The sequence below is a fragment of the Neophocaena asiaeorientalis genome, unplaced genomic scaffold, assembly GCF_003031525.2.
Source record: "Neophocaena asiaeorientalis asiaeorientalis breed wild unplaced genomic scaffold, Neophocaena_asiaeorientalis_V1.1 scaffold57, whole genome shotgun sequence".
In the NCBI taxonomy this organism is placed as follows: Eukaryota; Metazoa; Chordata; class Mammalia; order Artiodactyla; family Phocoenidae; genus Neophocaena; species Neophocaena asiaeorientalis.
Genome location: NW_020172731.1, coordinates 1665781 through 1686665, shown reverse-complemented (window position 1 = coordinate 1686665; position 20885 = coordinate 1665781). Strand labels below are relative to the sequence as shown.

The following is a 20885-nucleotide window of genomic DNA, read 5'->3' as shown; positions in this document are numbered from 1 at the left end:
TACAATTTGAAGTTCTTTGAATTGAGCAATTCACTAGGAGAGGACAAAACTGAGACAGTCAGAAAGTCCAATCTGAGAATTAGGTCACCACCCTTGGCCCTCCTTTACATCACAAATCTTCCTGTGGCATTCCCCCACCCCTGCAAGCATTCCTTTGCTTGGAGATCTGGGTTTCCAAGTCTGTTCCAACACTAGCAGTATGATTTGGGGCCTTCTACACCCATTGTCCCCCCAAACAGTTTTTTCCCCCTCGGGTGTACTAGTACTTTTCCTTTTCAACCCTAATCCCATCTATCATGAAGAGATTTAACCATGAATCATTTTATCCAAGATGATTGGTTTTTGTATTAACATTATCAGGTCTTCTGATGCAATTATCTTGTAGGATTAATGTCACCACCCAAACTCCCCCTATCTGGCCAGGAGGCCAAAAGAGCATAAAAACTCGCGGGCTGGGGGCTCCCGAATCCCAGACACTCGGTATCGCCCGGTGTGAGACCCACGCGATGGCGCAGCCCTTTCCCGACTGTGAGCGCCGGGGCCCCAGACGCCGCCAGCCCCGAGCTCAGCCGACTCTGCGCCCTGGACGCTCCCTTTCTACCCCGCCCCGTGCGAGCTCTCCTGGGACGGCCCAGACTTCGACTGGGAGATGCTTTCCAGTCCCTGCGGCGGGCTTCTGCGCTGGGACCGTTCGCGAAACGAACAGTTTGCTGGAGGCCGAAGCCCTCGCGACGGGACGCAGAACCACCTGCCCCGGACCAGACGCGCGCGACGCACCCGGACCCAGAGGCGCCCCAGGAGAGGCGGCCGCCGCCCCCGCACCCTCCCTCGGCGGGTGGCACCGCTTCCCGGACGGACTAGCAGAGCCCGAGAACGCTGACGGCGGGGACCCTATGGAGCGTCGCCCGGCTCCTGCCCCCGGGACCCGCCGCACGTCCCAAGGCTGGTGGCAGCGGATCCGACGCTCAGTGGCCCGGAAGACCCAGGGCTGCCAGGAGCCCCGAGATTTGCGCTGAGTCCCTCACTAAGTACAGTCCCACTGGCAGTTTATGAAATGTGTATTACCCTGCAATGTGAAGATCATTGATAAAATCAATGTACAATGTCTTCTGAATTTGTATAACAAGATGAAAGATACATGCTATTGTTTTAATTTCTGTATTTTTTCATTTGTAGGAATGTGAACCTCGTTAAATAAACTTTAAAGAAAAGAAATTTATGCAAGATGATTGGTGTTTTGCTTTCAACAAAACTGTACAACTGAACTTTACCTGTTTGGGATGAAATTCCTTGCTGACACAGTTTAGGAGCTGCCCATAGTTCCTTGCCAAGTAGGCCTCTACAGGGGGCAGGGAGACACAAGTTATCCTGCTTCAGTAAAGCAAGCAGGAGAGAAGAGCCAGACAGGGAGTGCCAGCAGGACACAGTCATAGCATTTAAAGTCTCCTCTTGAAAGTGACACTCCATGACATTTGCTATCCTAAGTGACATCTTCTTTTCCTCTGTGAGCTCTATCGCATATGCCCTGCTGTTTAATGGTTTGTTTCAAATAACTGGGCTGGAGAATGGTAAGGAGAAACTCTCATCCTTATTGACGCTTAGGTGAGACTAGCATGGACTTAGAGAAAAACTTTCCCTCCCTATGGCGGGCAATGGGCAGGCTGAGGTGTTTCCAGAAGGCTAATGGCAAAGGAACTCTTTCTTGGTCTCAAGCAAAGTCAGCCTTTAAGTCTTGGGAATGTGATTAGAGTGAGGAAGGAGCCAGATTAAGCATGAAGTCTTTCTCGCAGATAATTTTCCCTCTTGGTCTAGCTAAGGAGCTGCACTTTGGTCTTTAGTTTCAGGGTTCTTTCAACCCTCCACACTCACTCTACCACTAGGCTCAGCCCCTCACCACGAGACTCCAGATGCCCCAGTCTCTGGGCTACTTCAATGCCCAGCAGGGATTAGAGAAGCTCCTTGCTCCTGTCCCAGGAGCCCTGTGTTAAAAAGGTTAACACATACAAAAGACATTCAAATGTCTTTATTAGAATGGTTTATTTAATTCGTGATGGAAGGACGTGTAAGAAAGGGAAGATGTAAAACTTCAAGATAAAATATTGAGGGAGAATTTTCATCTTTTAACCTTATGGTCTCATCCAAAAACCATGATGAATATAAAACAACCATTCTCCAAACATCCTGAAGAGCAAAAGAAAAATGTGAACATTTACATATGTTATTAAGGACATCTAGATTCATTCTTCTAAGATTTCTAAAAGAAAAAGATTGTAATAAGTAAATATATTGACTGTGATGTCCCTGTTGTATTTCTTTTTGTGGTTTTTAGGAACAGAAATGAAATAACTCAAACAGTTTAAGCATAAAATAATTTATTGGGGGATAAAAAAATAACTTGTGGGGCCTCCACTGGGCCCCGCACAGCGGCCGCGGTGGCCCTCGGCGTGCGGGTGGCGCCTGTGACAGCGGCGCCGCTCTGCTCACGACCCCGGCCCCGCGCCGGTGCCGACCTCCTTGGCGCGGCGGCGTCGCCCGGTAGGATGGACGGCGAGGCGGGGTCCGCAGCGGGGGTGGGCTCCGAGGGCCGCTGTGCGAGGACAGGCGCAAGGGCTGCGACTCGAGCGGCGAGGCTGTGGTTGGGCACGTGCTGCTGGAGGCTGCCGAGCCGGTGACCCTGCGCGCGCAGCGCCTGGAGGCCCAGGGCCGCGCCACCGCCGCCTGGGGCCGGAGCGCCGGCGCCGCGGACCCCGCCGCCGCCTCGGGGATGGAGAACCTGACAGTGCGCCTGAGCCTGCGCGAGCCCCCGGCCGGCGACGGCATCCTCTTACTACAGCCCGGAAAACATGAATTCCCATTCAGCTTTCAACGTACATCGGAACCTTTGGTAACCTCATTCACCTGGAGATATGGAAGTGTTCAGTACTGTGTGAGAACGGTTTGGGAACGACCTGATCAGAGGGTTAAGCGGCAACTCCAGGTCGTCAGTCACATCGATGTCAACCCACCAGCATTACTAACCCCTGTATTGAAAACTCAACAGAAGATGGTTGGCTGTTGGTTTTTCACTTCTGGTCCAGTCTCGCTGAGTGCCAAAACTGAAAGAAAGGGATACTGTAATGGAGAAGCTACTCCAATCTATACAGAAATAGGGAATTGTTCCTCTCGTCTGATTGTTCCCAAAGCTGCCATTTTCCAGACGCAGACGTATGTGGCAAACGTGCGCGGGAACCACATCGCCTCCGGGAGCACCGGCACCTGGAACGGTGCTCAAGATCTTCAGCACGGGACGCCGTGCTGCATCATCCGAGTCGACTACTCCTTAGCTGTGTATATTCACATTCCTGCTGCTAAAAAATTGATGCTTGAGCTGCCCTTAGCTTTGTGTCCTGGCAAGAATCTATCATCTCAGAGTCTCAACTCTGAAACCAGGCAATCCTCTCTTAAATGCTAAATTACTAGACATTTGTCAGCCTTGCTTGACGAGCAGAGAGTTTCTTTCCCCAGTGAATGGAAAAGACAGGGACTGGACCTCTCTCCCCAGGGACCTGCCTCTCCTCCCATCCCCCTCCTTAAACACCATCACCAAACCCCTGCCAGCAAGATGCAGTTTTTCTCCTTAATCTCGCGAGGCTCCGAGGCAATTTGCAAGGCAAATGAGTGTCTATCCCCACTTATCTGGACTTGGGTTTCCGATCTTCTGTACTAGACAGACCCTATAAAAGGCACACTCAGCATGGGGCTGAATCATTCGCCCCTTTGCTTAGACCCGCTACGAGTCTGGTAAGGAGGCTGCAGCCATGGAGCCGCACGCGTACTACACCTGGGAAGAGCTGTCCTGGAGGAGGGCGCACCCAGAGCCCCACATGCCACCGGGCCTCAACCGAGAACAGGCCTGGGCTTGGGCTCTGGATAACTTCCCTGCGCTGAGCCGCCCCTCCTGCCAAAGCCCCCAGTTCTGCGAGGACGCGCACTACTGTGCATGTGGGCTGCCGCGGCGCGCTTGCCCCGGACACGCAGACGGTCCCCAGGCGGAGAGCGGCCACAAACGCTGGCGAGACCCACAAGCCCAGGAGCCAACGGCTAACCCGAGGTGGAGCGACAGTCCCGTCAAGAAGAGGCCGAAGCCACACACCGCAGGACACAACCGGGCCTGAACAGCCAGGAGATGCCCGCAGCAGCGGAGGCCGACAGACACGCGGCCAGATGGCCTCCAGGAGCCCAGGACGATCCCCATCCCCTACCCCGAAGCTGCGGAAGCCCTGTGGAGGCTTGAAACCCTGTGGAACTCGGCAAGGAAAGGAGTCGCAGGATTCTGTCCAGCCCACGGCGCCCCTTCAACCCATGCCCTGGCCTGGACTTCTCCCCTGGACCCCGCCTTGCTCTGGGATGAGCCTGGAGGACCCTGTGGGGAAGACCCGTCCTTATTTGTCCCTCCTTTCCTGGATTACTGACAGCTCTCTCAATTAGAAATCTCTCTTCAGGGGATCCATACTGTCTTAAGGAGCTTTCTTGCAGTTGTACGCAGAATTGTCACGTTTCTTATGTTGATTCCAATTATGAGCAATGATTAAAACCTGCTTCCCTATTCTCTGCCTGTGGATTGATTTCGGTGGGTAGAGTCAGGCCTGGAAGAGGTATAGGGGCTTCTGTGGCTGAAAGGGGAGCTGGGACCAGGGCCATGGCTCCTTAAGATCAAAGAAATGTAAAGTGAAACCATGACATATAACTTTAACTACCACAGTGGTCTGTATTAATCTTTTCCATTTGTTCTAATATTGCTAAAGTAGTAACTCCCCAAAGCAGCTTTTGAGGAATGAATTTGAAAGGATCTTTGGAAAGCCAATGTGACAATATGCATTAAGCATTTCAATATGAATACCCTTGGGGACTTCCCTGGTGGTCCAGCGGTTAAGACTCCGAGCTCCCAACGCAGGGGGCCCCCAGGTTTGATCCCTGGTCAGGGAACTACGTCCCGTATGCCATAACTAAGCCCACTCGCTGCGACTAGAAAAACCTGCACACACCAATCAAGAACCTGCGCACCAAACGAAGACCCAGCGCAGCCTAAATAAATAAATAAATCTCAAATATATATATATATATATATATATGAATACTCTTGACCCAGAATTCCAGTTTTGCAAGCCAGAAATTGTGGTTAACAGGCGATTTTCCAATATAAAATTAAAAATAAATGATAGTCATATTTGCACAGTTCCAAACTATGCTGCTCTTAGAGGTAGAATGGAAGGCATGACTTTGCAAAGATACCCAGAGGCTGAATGTACCAGGCTGAGCCCTGGACAGGTTGTGACTGTAGCAACTAAGGGTGGTTCTAAGCAAGTTGGAAGGGAAAGCACTAAGGCACAGCCACCCATTAGGCTGAGAGATGGCAGGGTTTCCAGAGCCTTGCCTATGCAAGGCTGCAGTTCCTTCCACAAGTGCCTACCTTGGGAATTTGCAACTGAGACTTGGAATTTGATCATAATATGTACGTCAAGCATCAAGTTGCCTCCCAATTTCTTGTTACCTGTCTCAAGTCTATATGTAAAGGGATTTTCTCATGTCTCTTCCTGGATTGACATACAGCCCACACAGTCCCCACTGCAGTCCACCAGGGTATTCCCAGCTCCTCTATAAGAAAACTTTGCATCACTGCTGGTCTCCCTCTGGATGCCAGGACATGGTCACCAATAGCACACTGTTGTCTGGGAGCTGGTTCCAGAAAATGGTTGCTCTGTTTCAGGATGCATTTCTTCTAGTGCCCATTCTTTAATCCCACCAAGTATCATCACACAAGGTTGAACGGCTGTACCAGTTTTTATCGAAGGATTGGGATAACTGAAGGAAATTACACAGCAGAAGGGAAAAATTTAAACTAAATATTGAATTTTTTTAAAGTTATCATTACTGAGAGTACCTTATGACCTACTATAGAAAATGAACCTCTTTAGAATTCGTTTCCTTACAGGGCACGATAATGGTTCCAAGGAGAATCAGAATGTTTACTGACCCTGTGCACTAAACCGTGCCAACCAGGTTTCCCAGACTCTCCAGACCACAGTTCTCCCTTAAAGAATGTGGACCTGTGGCTGTCACCTAATTGTGCTGCTAGGGCTGAGAGATAGCACTGTGGTTTTCCTCTTAGGAGCCTGCGTTTTGTTTCACTTCTTTCTCAGAAGCAAAAAGATTAGCAATAAGAAGACAATCCAGGGCTTCCCTGGTGGCGCAGGGGTTAAGAATCCTCCTGCCAATGCAGGGGACATGGGTTCGAGCCCTAATCCGGGAAGATCCCACATGCCGCGGAGCAGCTAAGCCCGTGCACCACAACTACTGAGCCTGTGCTCTAGAGCCCAGAGCCACAACTACTGAGCCAGCGTGCTGCAACTATTGACGCCCACATGCCTAGAGCCCATGCTCCGCAACCAGAGAAGCCACCGCAATGAGAAGCCCGCACACCACAACAAAGAGCAGCCCCCACTTGCCACAACTAGAGAGAGCCCGCGCGCAGCAATGAAGACCCAACACAGCTAAAAATACATAAAATAAAATAAATTTATTTAAAAAAAATAAGAAGACAATCCATAGGCAAGACCTCCTCACCCCAAAACTGGAATCACAACCTGCAGGAAAAGGAACCCATTTTTTGAACCATATAGTTAGGATCCCTGAGAATATTTTCCCCACACTAAGACTGTCCCTGACTGTCTCACCAGAAGGCAATCCCTGCCTATACATGTCCTTGTTAACTCTTCTCACAGATCTATCTATATTCTTTCATGACACCCTTTTCCCTAACAATAGACCAAAACTTATTTTTGGTATAGGTGGAAAAAGAAATGGACCTATTTTATTCTAAAATCCATCTACTTTATTTCACATCCATTTCAATGATTATTTGTGGAATCTATAAAATACTCTTTCTGCCTTCCCTTCTTGAAATCACCTCGTTCCTGTCTTGAGAAAATAGCTACCTGGTAGATATCTTGCTATTTCACATGCCCAGTATTGAAGGATGAGTTTGCTCCGTGCTGGTCTATACGGTCAGTGGAATTTTCCTATTTTTGATGCTCAGAAAGGTTGTTTATGAGTGAAACTTTAAAAAAATAGGTGAGACATTGTACTTGACATACCCTTTTCTTCAAAAAAGAAAAAGAAAAAAAATAGAAGAGTTGGGGAAATCCTACAGATTAAAAGAAGTATTAAGACATCCCAACTGCATGTAATGGGTAGACTTTATCCGAAATCAGTTGTTCCCCCCTTTGTTGGTGACTGGTATTGGTCATCTGCAGTCTGACCGCATTGCTGGTTCTCACTGTAGTGGCTTCTTTCTGCTGCATGCATAACACAGGCTAGCTGCTGCTAACTTCTGTGGGGAAAACCAAATGTCACTGGTGTTCAAACAACTTTCTGAGAAGGTTCTACACCACCAGGGCCTATTGGCGCCATGTTGAGCCTTCAAAGGAAACAGTGTTGTTGTCCTTGCCTTAAATCCGGCCAAGCAGAGTTTTGTGTCTTGAATATCTTTATTAGATTCCCCCAAGTCAGTTACAGTCATTGCATGCTGGTCTAATGAACCCCTTCAACTCACCACTATTGGCTGCCTTGCCCAGAACTTCCAACTCTCTGCCTCTTGCATTGTCTATACTTTCATCTTCTTTATTTCCTTATTTTTCATTTTTGGTTTTGATTCTCTTCCCTCTTTTCTCTGTTTCCTTATATCTCTTATTTTTTTACAGTTACTTCTTTAAATAATTAATTAATTAATTGATTAATTTTGGCTGCATTTGGTCTTCGTTACTGTGTACGGGCTTTCTCTAGTTGCGGCAAGCAGGGGCTACTCTTCGTTGTGATGCGTGGGCCTCTCATTGTAATGGCTTCTCTTGTTGCGGAGCACGGGCTCTAGGCGCACGGGCTTCAGTAGTTGTGGCACATAGGCTCAGTAGCTGTGGCTCGTGGGCTCTAGAACGTGGGCTCTGTAGTTGTGGTGCACCGGCTTAGTTGCTCCACGGCATACGGGATCTTCCTGGACCAGGGTTTGAACACATGTCCCCTGCATTGGCAGATGGATTCTTAACCACTGTATCACCATGGAAGTCCCCTTATTTCTCATTTTTATTGATACCATTTCTTTTTACCTCAGCTCATGCAAAACACTGGCTTTGCTGGGAGTCATCTTAAACGTTAGAGTTTTCCTTCCTGGCAGAGAATCAACTTCCATAAGGAACAAGTTTTAGCTGTGTCCTCATGGTCTCTTAACTGTGACTTTGCTCTTCCCTTAAAATTCAGCTCTGCCAAAGCAGGACCCAGTTCTACAACTCTGTGCAGCACCACCACAGCAGCTTGCCCGTGGCAGGTTGTCAAAACATGCTTGTTAAAAACTCTGAATTTAACTGACTGTTACATTGAAGATGAATGACTGATCAAGGAAGTCTAGGCTTAGAGGCACTGACATGTTTGCAAACAGAATGTCTGAAACATCTCAGGAAGGATGTAAGGGAATATGATTTCACTATAGATCTGACACAAGAAGGAAAAAACAATCCATTCAGATCAAACACACACAAAAAGACAACATTTTGAGTTTGCTATTCATTGATGTTATGTTTAATATCCATGATCATGTCACTAAGAATTACAATGAAAATAATAATAATTGTAATTGAACAACTTATTTTCTGCCTGGGAATATCTAATTACATGACCTTTGTTATTGAATTTAATCATAAAAGTTACCTTGTAAAATGTTAAATTTTAGCTACCATCCAGGCAAAAACATGAGGATAAGAGAGGTTAGGTAACAAGCTGAGTCATATAGAAATAATAGACAGAACTTGTACCCAAACAGTCTGCATCTAGATCTCTAGACTTTGAGCCCTCCCCTCCTACATGTTGGCTGGAAGTCTGAAGCAATTTTAACTTAGAATTGAAGATCAGAGTGTCAGTCTGACCAGCACTGTGATTTCATGCAAAGATGGCCAACTTCTCACTCTGATCATCTGGGTAAAATCTGATGATACTTTCCAAGCAGAAGGGCCCTGAGAATCAATGGACATACAGTTAACTAAAAGTGTCAGGCACATAGGATACTTTTCATAAAAGAGTAACCTTCCGGGCTTCCCTGGTGGCGCAGTGGTTGAGAGTCCGCCTGCCGATGCAGGGGACACAGGTTCGTGCCCCGGTCTGGGAAGATCCCACATGCCACGGAGCGGCTGTGCCCGTGAGCCATGGCCGCTGAGCCTGCGCGTCCGGAGCCTGTTGCTCCGCAACGGGAGAGGCCACAACAGTGAGAGGCCCGCGTACCGTAAAAAAAAAAAAAAAGAGTAACCTTCCAAAGAGCTCGTCTTGGCAGAGTCCCTGTACCTGTAATTCTTAAAACAACAACAACAACAACAAAAATTTAATTCTATCGAATCAACAAAATCGATTCAACTTCGAATAACTACATCCAAGATGATTGGATTTTCCCCTAATCTCCTCAGGGCCCGCCTTCTGAAGCAATCTGAAACCTGACAAAATGGCATCAGGGAATGCAAAAAATATCCTTCTCACCCATCTGTTAGACCACAGGGTGATACTTTACTTTTTTAGACTCAAACAGAACTTTTCCATTGAGGCCTGAGCATGGGAAACATACAGCTCATAACAAGAGGATGCGATGACATGGGTGTGTGTTGTAGACACTGCTATGTCTTTATTAATGTGCTTTAATTTCCTACTTTGTCTTTTATTTCTTAAAGAGTGTATATGAGAAATGAAATCAGTGAGAACTGGAAATAAAGAAATCACTTTTAAGTTTCATCCTCACTTCTTCAGTAGTCATTTCAAATACTTAATCTCTTAGGCGAATAAATGAAATAGGCCTTGAATTCCTGGAAAGACAGAGTTCTCTATAAATTCACTTGTCAGGAGTCACTAGCAGTGTGTGGAGTACAGTTCTACAGTTCCTTTAGTGATTCTAAAATCCAAAATTTTATGGAATCTACCCTTTTGTGTGTAAATTTTGGTACAAAACTCATTTGACAGCAAACTATGGCATAGACTGATGTGAGGCCGTAGTGTTCTCTCTCCAAAGTAGCACAAGTATTCATAGGAATGACTGATTGCTGGGACTGTCCTAGACCATGCAGACAGGTACACTCTAACAGGCAAGCTCTTATTGTCACTTTAAAATTCCTTACATTTTAGATTATAACACACATCTAGACCCCAGTATTTTAATAAATATATTCGAGTATCTTTAATATTAAATAATGTATCAGCAATAGCTAAAAATACAAGTATAGGTTGTTTTGGTTGTACAATTGACTAGTAGTGCTGAATACTGTAGAAGTGCCCTTTGCTGGTAGAAAGCTGGAGTCATTGCAGTATTTGATCATCCGTAACACTGTCAAAGAAAATTCTGTTCTGGAATAGATTGCTTCTGCCATTACCTGTAACTATTTCTAGTAATGGGATTTGCATGCTCCATTTTTTCTTTTCTTTTTACTTAAAAAATTTTTTTAAATTGACTTGTATTAGCCACCTCTACCCCTGCCCTTTGTACTTCCCAACAGCTAAAGCAATGACTCACAGTATAAAGAGTTTTTTAAGCTGTTAGGTTTTATTATCAAAAAAGATTGTTTTTTTTTAAAGAAATGTTTTTGTGTAATTTTTAAGTAAGGGAAAGGAATTTTCACAAATGTACACAATGTCAAAATTTCTTACATGATTGCTAATTTATGCAATTGAATATGGGGCATGTGGAGAGCAAGGTAACTATGCGTAGCTATTTCCTCAAGTCTAGAAATGGATAATTTCAAGAAGGGAAGGCAGGCAGGGGACACGAAAGCAAGAATAAACTAATGGGACTACATCAAACTAAAAAGTTTCTGCACAGCAAAAGAAACTATCATCAAATTGAGAAGGCAACCTACTGAATGAGGGAAGATATATCTAATGACGGATTTGACAAGGGTTAATACCCAAAATATACATAGAACTCTTACGTCCTCTTAAGGTTTTAACTCAAGTTATACAACTCAATTTATATGATTTAAACTCCAAAAAAAGCAAACAACCTCCTTGAAAAATGGGCAGAGGACCTCAACAGACATTTTTCCAAAGAAGACACACAGATGGCCAACAGACCCATGAAAGATGCTCAGCATCACTAATTATCAGGGACATGCACATCAAAACCACAATGAGATATCATCTCCCACCTGTCAGAATGGCTATTCTCCAAAAGATAGTAAATGACAAGTGTTGGAGAGAATGTGGAGAAAAGGGAACACTCATATACTGTTGGTGGGAATCTAAGTTGGTGCAACTACTATGGAAAACAGTATGGAGATTCCTCAAAATCTAAAAATAGAAATACCATAGGATCCAGCTTTCCACTCCTGGGTATACGTCCAGAAAAAATGAAAGCATGAATTCAAAAAGATACATGCACCTATTTATAATATCCAAGACATGGAAGCAACCCAAGTGCCTAAAAAAGGATGACTGAATTAAGATGTGGTAAGTATATACAGTGGAATATTGCTCAACCGTAAAAAGAATGAAATTTTGCCATTGCAGCAACATGGATGGACCTAGAGAATATTATGCTTAGTGAAATAAGCCAGACAGAGAAAGACAAATAGTGCATGATATCACACATATGTGGCATCTAAAAATAATACAAATGAATGTGTATGCAAAACAGAAACAGACTCACAGATACAGAAGACAAACTTGTGGTTACCAGAGGGGAGAGGGAAGAGTGAGGGACAAATTAGGGGTATGGGATTAACATATACAAACTACTATGTATAAAATAGATAAGCAACAAGGATATACTGTATAGCACAAGGATTACAGCCATTATCTTATAATAACCTATAATGGAATATAATCTGCAAAAATACTGAATCACTATGTTGTATACCTGAAACTAACATAATATTGTAAATCAACTGTACTTCAATTTAAAAGAAGATGTGGTATATATACACAATGGAATACTACTCAGTCATAAAAAGAATGAAATCCTGCCATCTGCAACAACATGTGGACCTTGAGGGTATTACCTTAAGTGAAATAAATCAGAAGATAAAAGAAAAAACTATATGATTTCACTTATATGTGGAATCTAAAGAAACCCCAAACCAACCCCCCCCAAAAGAAGACTAAAACAAAAAAACTGAACAAACAAAACAAGAGAACAGATTGGTATTTACCATAAGGGATGGGTGTTGAGGGCTGGTTGGAATGGGTGATGGGGGTCAAGTGTATGGTAATGGATGGTAACTAGATTTTGAGGATGATCACTTTGTAATGAACACATGTGTTGAATCATAATGCTGTACACCTGAAACTTCTATACCAATTTTACCTCAATAAAAAAGAAGGAAAGGCAAAAAGAATATTTTATAGATTGCATAAGTGATCACTGAAATTGATGTGAAATAAATGTAGATGGATTTTAGAATAAAATAAGCTTCCTTTCTTTATCCACTATTCCTACCTACAGGATATATCCGAAGTCATACACCTAATGAATGCCTACACAATCTATTCAATTTACTTTTCTTCAGGAAGGAAAGATAAAAATAATATACACTTCCTGGAAGATTTGGGGGAAATAATGTGGCTTCAAAAGAGTCCCTGTCCAGCAACAAATCCAGAGAAATGAGCCTGCACCCTGCACTGCAATATCCAATCTAGAGAAAGGACAGATAAATACTATTTATTCTAGTAAATAGAGAGCCTTATTTAGAAACTAGAATGGAAACTCCTGAAACCAGAAATTTCAAGCGTCTCTGTAAGTGGACTCTAGGTGTCTAGATGGTGGATCCTGAGAGCAGGAGCAGCTTCGAATGGCAAGTGATTATTGGGGGAACTTCAGAAGTGGTCCCGGGAAGCTGACTGCAGCTTTGCTGTGCTAAGTAGCAGAGATAGGTCTGTTCAGGTGTGAACAGTGAATGGATGTTTGCATCGTCGAGAAAGGAAGGTGCCTGGATGGCTGTAACACACAGAGGAGTGAGGTTTCCCAACGGGGACCCCGATTCCCTAGACAAACACCTACTGAGCAGCCCTCCAGCTGACATCTCTCTCCCTCCAAACCGTGCAGATCATGGCATTAGTTCCTTTCAACTTCCCTAGACAGAAGCTGCTCACTAAGAGGGGAGATGATGTATTAGGGGAACTTCAATTTACACACTCCAGATTACACTGTTATACTATTTAAATCAAATTTTACTGTTCTCTAGTGTCTTGGAAAAGCTTCTTGAATAACACAATATTTTTCTCTTCCACTTTATTTATTTTGTATCTACCCTGGAAAATACAGTGTCATAACACAGAAACTAAATAAACTAAATATGGGGTCATATAATCTGACAGAGTGAAGAAGAAATTGTGAACACACCTTCAAATACCATCAGTTAGGTCTCCCCTATCAATTCCTTGGCTACATCTATGGTCAATCTGATAACTGATTAGGTCAATATCATATGTGAGCAGTCAAAGTCAGCAATTAAACTATTCAATCAAATCTAACACAAAATTTAAACCTTTCATCATAATTACCTATTAAGTATGATTGGATGCTAGCAGAGACAGAAGACTGAGATTGCTGTGGTACAGATATATCTCACTAGGGCCACAGAAAGCCAGTATCTGCCTTCCCTCCATCAATGACCTTATTAGTCTTTTTCTAGGTTGAGCCTGTGAATTGGATGTTCTCTCTCGATGATGAGATTTTCCTTCCTCTAGATTTTCCATCACACTACTGAGATCTAAGTTGAAAGGACATGCTCATATCTCTAATAATGTTATTTTGACTCTTCAAGGTAAGTATAGTACCCTCCCAGTTACCTTCTTTCAATTAACTTAGAAAACATTCTTTATAGCACTTATACTAAAAGACTTCTGTTTGCTTATTTATTGGCATGTTTACTGTCTGTCCCTCCCATGAAACTCAGACACTTTAGGACTTCCCTGGTGGCGCAGTGGTTAAGAATCCCCCTGCCATTGCAGGGGACACGGGTTCGAGCCCTGGTCCGGGAAGATCCCACATGCCGCGGAGCAACCAAGCCTGTGTGCCGCAACTACTGAGCCTGCGTGCCTAGAGCCCGTGCTCCGCAACAAGAGAAGCCACCGCAATGAGAAACCCACGCACCGCAATGAAGAGTAGACCCTGCTCACCGCAACTAGAGAAAGCCCACGCGCAGCAACGAAGACCCAATGCAGCCAGAAATAAATAAAAAACAAATTAAAAAAGAAAGAAAGTCAGACACTTTATGGCAGGTCCCATGTCTGCTGGTTGATGGCTTTAGCTCCAGGATCATGTATACATGTAGTATAATATTGGTGCTTAGTAAGGCTTTGGGAATGAAAAAGGAATGGATATAGAAAAAAAATTCTCCAGGCACAGGCTGAACAGAGGAAGATCAGATATCACTGAAAAGGAGAAAAATAACTCTTGGGAGGATTTATTTGTTTGTTTTTCCTTGCTGCTTCTCAGAAATGCTGGTAAACGTGCTGTGAGCATCAAATGCTGGGGTGACCCAATCAATCAGATCTGACCAAAGCCACATTCAGCTCGGTTTTATTGGATGTCATTCAGAAGAGTATATTAATTTTTTTTTTTTTTTTAGTTTCTAAAGCATTTATCTTTTTTTTTTTAAACATCTTTATTGGGGTATAATTGCTTTACAATGGTGTGTTAGTTTCTGCTTTATAACAAAGTGAATCAGCTATACATATACATATGTTCCCATATGTCTTCCCTCTTGCGTCTCCCTCCCTCCCACTCTCCCCATCCCACCCCTCCAGGCTGTCACAAAGCCCCGAGCTAATATCCCTGTGCCTTGCGGCTGTTTCCCCCTAGCTATCTACCTTACTACGTTTGTTAGTGTGTATATGTCCATGACTCGCAAAAGAGTATATTAATTTGCTTCTTCTCGGGGGTCTGGTATCCTGAAGCAATGTGCACTGAAGGTTAACACCAACGTCTGTGTTTCAGCATCTTAATTCTGATGTCTTAGAGGTCCTAGGCTAGAGGACATCTGCTTCCTGCTTCTCTCTCTTGGCCCAGTCATGCTGTTTCACGGTGTAAGAGAGTGAAGGTTTGGAACTTCATCTGTCTTGCTGTGAGGGTTCGGTTGTCTACAAGCAAGAGGCGGGAACCTGGCTACTGCCTTCCCTGCTCTGGGTAGTAGCCTGCGCCTGGACAACCTCCAGGGACTGAGCAGAGGCTCAGGGGAATGCTCCACTTCTGGTAGGATAGGACCTACAGTGTAGGAGAGAAATAATGAGGACTCAGAGACTTTTTCTGTGCCATGAGTAGTTTGGAAGCTCCCAAAAAGGCCTGCCTGGGAGTTGACACTTGGGTTCCTGCCTGGTCCAACTTCAGCCCCAGAGAAGCCGAATATGGCAGATCAGGTGGCTGCCTGGATCTGGAAAAGCTACAAAATCCCGGTGCAGGTAGTCACGGGGTGCCCACAGGGCAAGGACCTGGAATTCTGCCCTCTCTAAGCCTACCTGGTTGGCTATCTCAGCGCTTTCCCCTCTAACTTGGTTAGAACCATCCCCTTGAATTCAAGTCCCATTGCTACAGTCACCTCCTGCCCAGGGTTCTAGTTCCCCTACTGTACATTTGTTCTCTGGGATATCTTTTCAAAATCATGCCTTCCATTTTATTTCTAGGGCTGCATAGTTTGGGATTCTGCAAATATGCCTATTGTTTATATATTTTTTAATCCTGTATTGGAAAACACGTCCGTTTTTTAACCACAATTTCAGGCTTGTAGAACTGGAATTCTGGGTCAAGAGTATTCTTTTTTTTTGAGAATTATTTATTTATTTAGGCTGCGCTGGGTCTTCGTTTGGTGTGCAGGTTCTTGATTGGTGTGTGCAGGTTTCTCTAGTTGCAGCGAGTGGGCTTAGTTATGGTAAGTGGGATCTTAGTTCCCTGACCAGAGATCGAACCTGGGGGCCCCCTGCATTGGGAGCTCGGAGTCTTAACCGCTGGACCACCAGGGAAGTCCCCAAGGGTATTCATATTGAAATGCTTAATGCATATTGTCACATTGGCTTTCCAAAGATCCTTTCAAATTCATTCCTCAAAAGCTGCTTTGGGGAGTTACTACTTTAGCAATATTAGAACAAATGGAAAAGATTAATACAGACCACTGTGGTAGTTAAAGTTATATGTCATGGTTTCACTTTACATTTCTTTGATCTTAAGGAGCCATGGCCCTGGTCCCAGCTCCCCTTTCAGCCACAGAAGCCCCTATACCTCTTCCAGGCCTGACTCTACCCACCGAAATCAATCCACAGGCAGAGAATAGGGAAGCAAGTTTTAATCATTGCTCATAATTGGAATCAACATAAGAAACATGACAATTCTGAGTACAACTGCAAGAAAGCTCCTTAAGACAGTATGGATCCCCTGAAGAGAGATTTCTAATTGAGAGAGCTGTCAGTAATCCAGGAAAGGAGGGACAAATAAGGACGGGTCTTCCCCACAGGGTCCTCCAGGCTCATCCCAGAGCAAGGCGGGGTCCAGGGGAGAAGTCCAGGCCAGGGCATGGGTTGAAGGGGCGCCGTGGGCTGGACAGAATCCTGCGACTCCTTTCCTTGCCGAGTTCCACAGGGTTTCAAGCCTCCACAGGGCTTCCGCAGCTTCGGGGTAGGGGATGGGGATCGTCCTGGGCTCCTGGAGGCCATCTGGCCGCGTGTCTGTCGGCCTCCGCTGCTGCGGGCATCTCCTGGCTGTTCAGGCCCGGTTGTGTCCTGCGGTGTGTGGCTTCGGCCTCTTCTTGACGGGACCGTCGCTCCACTCCGGGTTACCCGTTGGCTCCTGGGCTTGTGGGTCTCGCCAGCGTTTGTGGCCGCTCTCCGCCTGGGGACCGTCTGCGTGTCCGGGGCAAGCGCGCCGCGGCAGCCCACATGCACAGTAGTGCGCGTCCTCGCAGAACTGGAGGCTTTGGCAGGAGGGGCGGCTCAGCGCAGGGAAGTTATCCAGAGCCCAGGCCCAGGCCTGTTCTCGGTTGAGGCCCGGTGGCACGTGGGGCTCTGGATGCGCCCTCCTCCAGGACAGCTCTTCCCAGGTGTAGTACGCATGCGACTCCATGGCTTCAGCCTCCTCCCAGGCCAGACGCGTAGCGGGTCTAAGCAAAGGGGCGAATGATTCAGCCCCATGCTGAGTGTGCCTTTTATAGGGTCTGTCTAGTACAGAAGATCGGAAACCCAAGTCCAGATAAGTGGGGATAGACACTCATTTGCCTTGCAAATTGCCTCGGAGCCTCGCGAGATTAAGGAGAAAACTGCATCTTGCTGGGAGGGGTTTGGAAATTCCGAGTGGTTTTGGTGATGGAGTTAAAGGAGGGGGATGGGAGGGGACGAGGGTCCCTGGCAGCTTCCATTCACTGGAAGAAGCGTCACTACTTGGAAGGAACAGCTATGCATATCACACCTCAGGTTCTCTTCTTTTAGCACAACAGAGAGGATGGACCAGTGTTAAGAGATGAAACAGCCAGGTTCCATCTTTGCTAGAACACAAAGGTAGTTCATGCTGCAGCTGGACTGAGATTCCAGGTTCTCCTACTCCCTCATCAGGTGGGGAGATGAGGAACGGAGTGATTAGGTAGGGGCGGGAAAAGGAGAGTCCCATGCCTACTTAGAATTCTAATACTTCTATTTTGGTCTACACTAGCTCAGCCGAATCAAAGGGACACCTCAAGTTTGCCCTGATTTTCAAAGATACAGGGCACATTGAATTGAGTGAACACCATGTTTTTAATCGTGTTTGTTGGTAGGGCCCCTATCCTGTTTTATGTAATTATGGACATTCTATCATTAGTGATTCTCTTTTCTCTGCTCCCCTTAGGTGTAATTTTTCCTATTAATAGCTATTGTATTTTTAATGTGTATTTGGTATTTTTCAGTGTTGTACTATATGTAATACTGTTTTGCGTGCCCACGTATTCAATTCATGTAAAGGGAATGTGTTCTGTTCTGATTTTATTCATTACTTTCCATTCGTTTGCTAATTTACAAGATCTTTATATGCAAATTTCATCTGCTGCTCCCAATTCATGCCTATTCCCCTCTGATGAGTTTCTGTCACACTTTACCCCTCCACTGTACCCCAGGGGACCTTCAGATTGCTACTGAGTTACCATTACCGTATGGAATCATCTCTTATGGATCAGTGAGACACTTCCTCTAGGATAGGTACCCATAAGCACAATTGTGGCACAGAAAATGTATAAGCCCAATTTAAGAGACTACTACCAGATCATTCTTTGGGATGATTGTGTTACAGCAGGCAGGTAGCTAGAGGAGCAGAGGAATGGGGGCAGGGGCCGGGTGGCAGGAAATTACGCAGCTTGTAAACAGCAGGGGTCCATGGGCAGACAAAGAAAAGCAGGAACCTCCAGACTGACAGGAAACCACGAGTTAGGCGTGATATGTGTCCTGGAAGCAAAGAAAGGTGAGGAAAGGTGGGAATGTCCTGCACCTGAATGTAACCTGTTGCTCATTATGCTCTCATTACAATAAAATTATCCTTGCAGATAAGAAGTACCCATCATCTTTTCAATTATGTTCGCAGCCACCTGTGCGATGCCGTTCGCTCTCCAACTCTAGCGCCTTCTCTAGCTCCCCAAGCTCGAGCTGAAGGTGAAGGGGGGTAAGTAAGAAGGTCTCTATACCATGGCTCTTACAAAGCAGACTGCCACAAATCGACCGGTGGAAAAGCACCAAGGAAGCAACTGGCTACCAAAGCCGCTGGCAAGAGTGCGCCCTCTATTGGAGGGGTGTAGAAACCTCATCGTTACGGGCCTGGTACGGGGCATGCCCTGAAATTAGGTGTTATCAGAAGTCCACTGAACTTCTGATTCGCAAACATCCCTTCCAGCATCTGGTGCAGGAAATTGCTCAGGACTTCAAACCAGATCTGCGCTTCCGGAGTGCAGCTATTGGTGCTTTGCAGGAGGCAAATGAGGCCTATCTGGTTGGCCTTTTTAAAAAAAAATAAAATTTATTTATTTATTTATTTGGCTGTGTTCGGTCTTCATTTCTGTGCGAGGGCTTTCTCTAGTTGCGTCGAGCGGAGGCCACTCTTCATCGCGGTGCGCGGGCCTCTCACTGTCGCGGCCTCTCTTGTGGCGGAGCACAAGCTCCAGACGTGCAGGCTCAGTAGTTGTGGCTCACGGGCCCAGGTGCTCCGCGGCGTGTGGGATCTTTCCAGACCAGGGCTCGATCCCGTGTCCCCTGCATTGGCAGGCAGATTCTCAACCACTGGGCCACCAGGGAAGTCCTGGTTGGCCTTTTTGAAGACACCAACCTGTGTGCTATCCATGCCAAACGTGTAACAGTCATGCCAAAAAGACATCTAGCTAGCGCGCCGCGTGTGCGGAGAACATGCTTAAGAATCCACTAAGATGGGAAACGTTTCATTCTTTAAAAAAAAATTCTCTTCTTCCTGTTATTGGTAGTTCTGAACGTTAGATATTTTTTCCTCCACGGGGTCAACAGGTACCTAAGTATATGATTGCAAGTGGAAAGATAGGGGACAGAAATAAAATATTGGCAGTTTTTCCATTTTCATTTGTGTGTGAATTCTTAACATAAATGCGGGGTCATAAAGCATTAATGCAAGTCAAAATGTTTCAGTGAACAAGTTCCAGCAGTTCAACTTTATAACAATTATAAATAAACCTGTTAAATTTTTCTGGACAATGCCAGCATTTGGATTTTTTTAAAACAAGTAAATTTCTTACTGACTGAAACTAAACGGTGTTTGTAGCATTTTTATCATACAGTAGATTCCATCCATTCACTATACTTTTCTGAGTTGTCCTACATGCAAGTACATGTTTTTATTGTTGTCTGTCTTCTGTGCTGCTCCTGTAAGTTTGCTATTAAAATACATTAAACTATATAAAAAAAAAAAGGTACCCATGATGCACCGATGCCATGACACTTCTGATCTAAGCTAAATAAAGACAAAAAGGCCTCCTCCCCTCGGGAAGATGGAGCTGGGATGAAAATCAGGGAATATGACCCCCAAACTCCTCCTTTCCTAGTGAATATTCCGCCCCTTCATTTGTATGCCCCTCATAACTGGCTTGCCAAAGAAGCCCAGGGCAGCAACTCCTCACCTGTCTGCCTGCTCTCCTTCTGAGAGTGTATTCTTGCTTAAATAAAATCTCACTTTACTTTCTTAAGCTCCCTGCTTCATCTCCGAATTCTTTTGCGACGAGACAAGAACCTTAAATTCACCGGGACCAAATGCAGCCTTGACAGACAATAGTGCAGGAGGATTACAGATTACTCTATGCATACATTCCCCACATATTTGGTATGACCCAGCATTCTACCTCATGCCATGAGCTGCATGGTTCCAAAGAGAGCAGCTATGGTGGGTGTTCTGATTCAACATTTTTCTTTTTTGATTTCTGACAGTGTCTCTCTTGAGGGGCCAGTTTACAGTTTGGTTCTCAGAGTCTTTTCCCAAGGAACGTTCAGTCTGATGTCTGAGTCTTCCTTTTCCATCAAATTTCAGTTATCTTCTTCCTCTAATAAATCTCATGTGTAAACAATTCCAGGGTTCTGTTTGTTTCCTAAAAAGCATAAAATAAATAAAACAGTGACAACACACTCATCTTCATCCTTACTAACTTATTACAATCTTCTTTCTTTAATTAACCTCTTAGAAATGAATCTATGGGCTTCCCTGGTGGCGCAGTGGTTGAGGGTCCGCCTGCCGATGCAGGGGGCACTGGTTCGTGCCCCTGTCCAGGAGGATCCCACATGCCGCGGAGCGGCTGGGTCTGTGAGCCATGGCCGCTGAGCCAGCGCGTCCGGAGCCTGTGTTCCGCAGCGGGAGAGGCCACAGCAGTGAG

General features: G+C 45.3%; 2 pseudogenes; both read left to right on the top strand.

Moving 5' to 3' along the window:
• The first annotated feature begins 2540 nt into the window (after window positions 1-2540).
• Window positions 2541-3451, top strand: LOC112396584 (arrestin domain-containing protein 4 pseudogene; annotated as a pseudogene).
• A 15239-nt stretch (window positions 3452-18690) lies between these two features.
• LOC112396553 (histone H3.3C-like) lies at window positions 18691-19409 on the top strand (annotated as a pseudogene).
• The last annotated feature ends 1476 nt before the right edge of the window (window positions 19410-20885 follow it).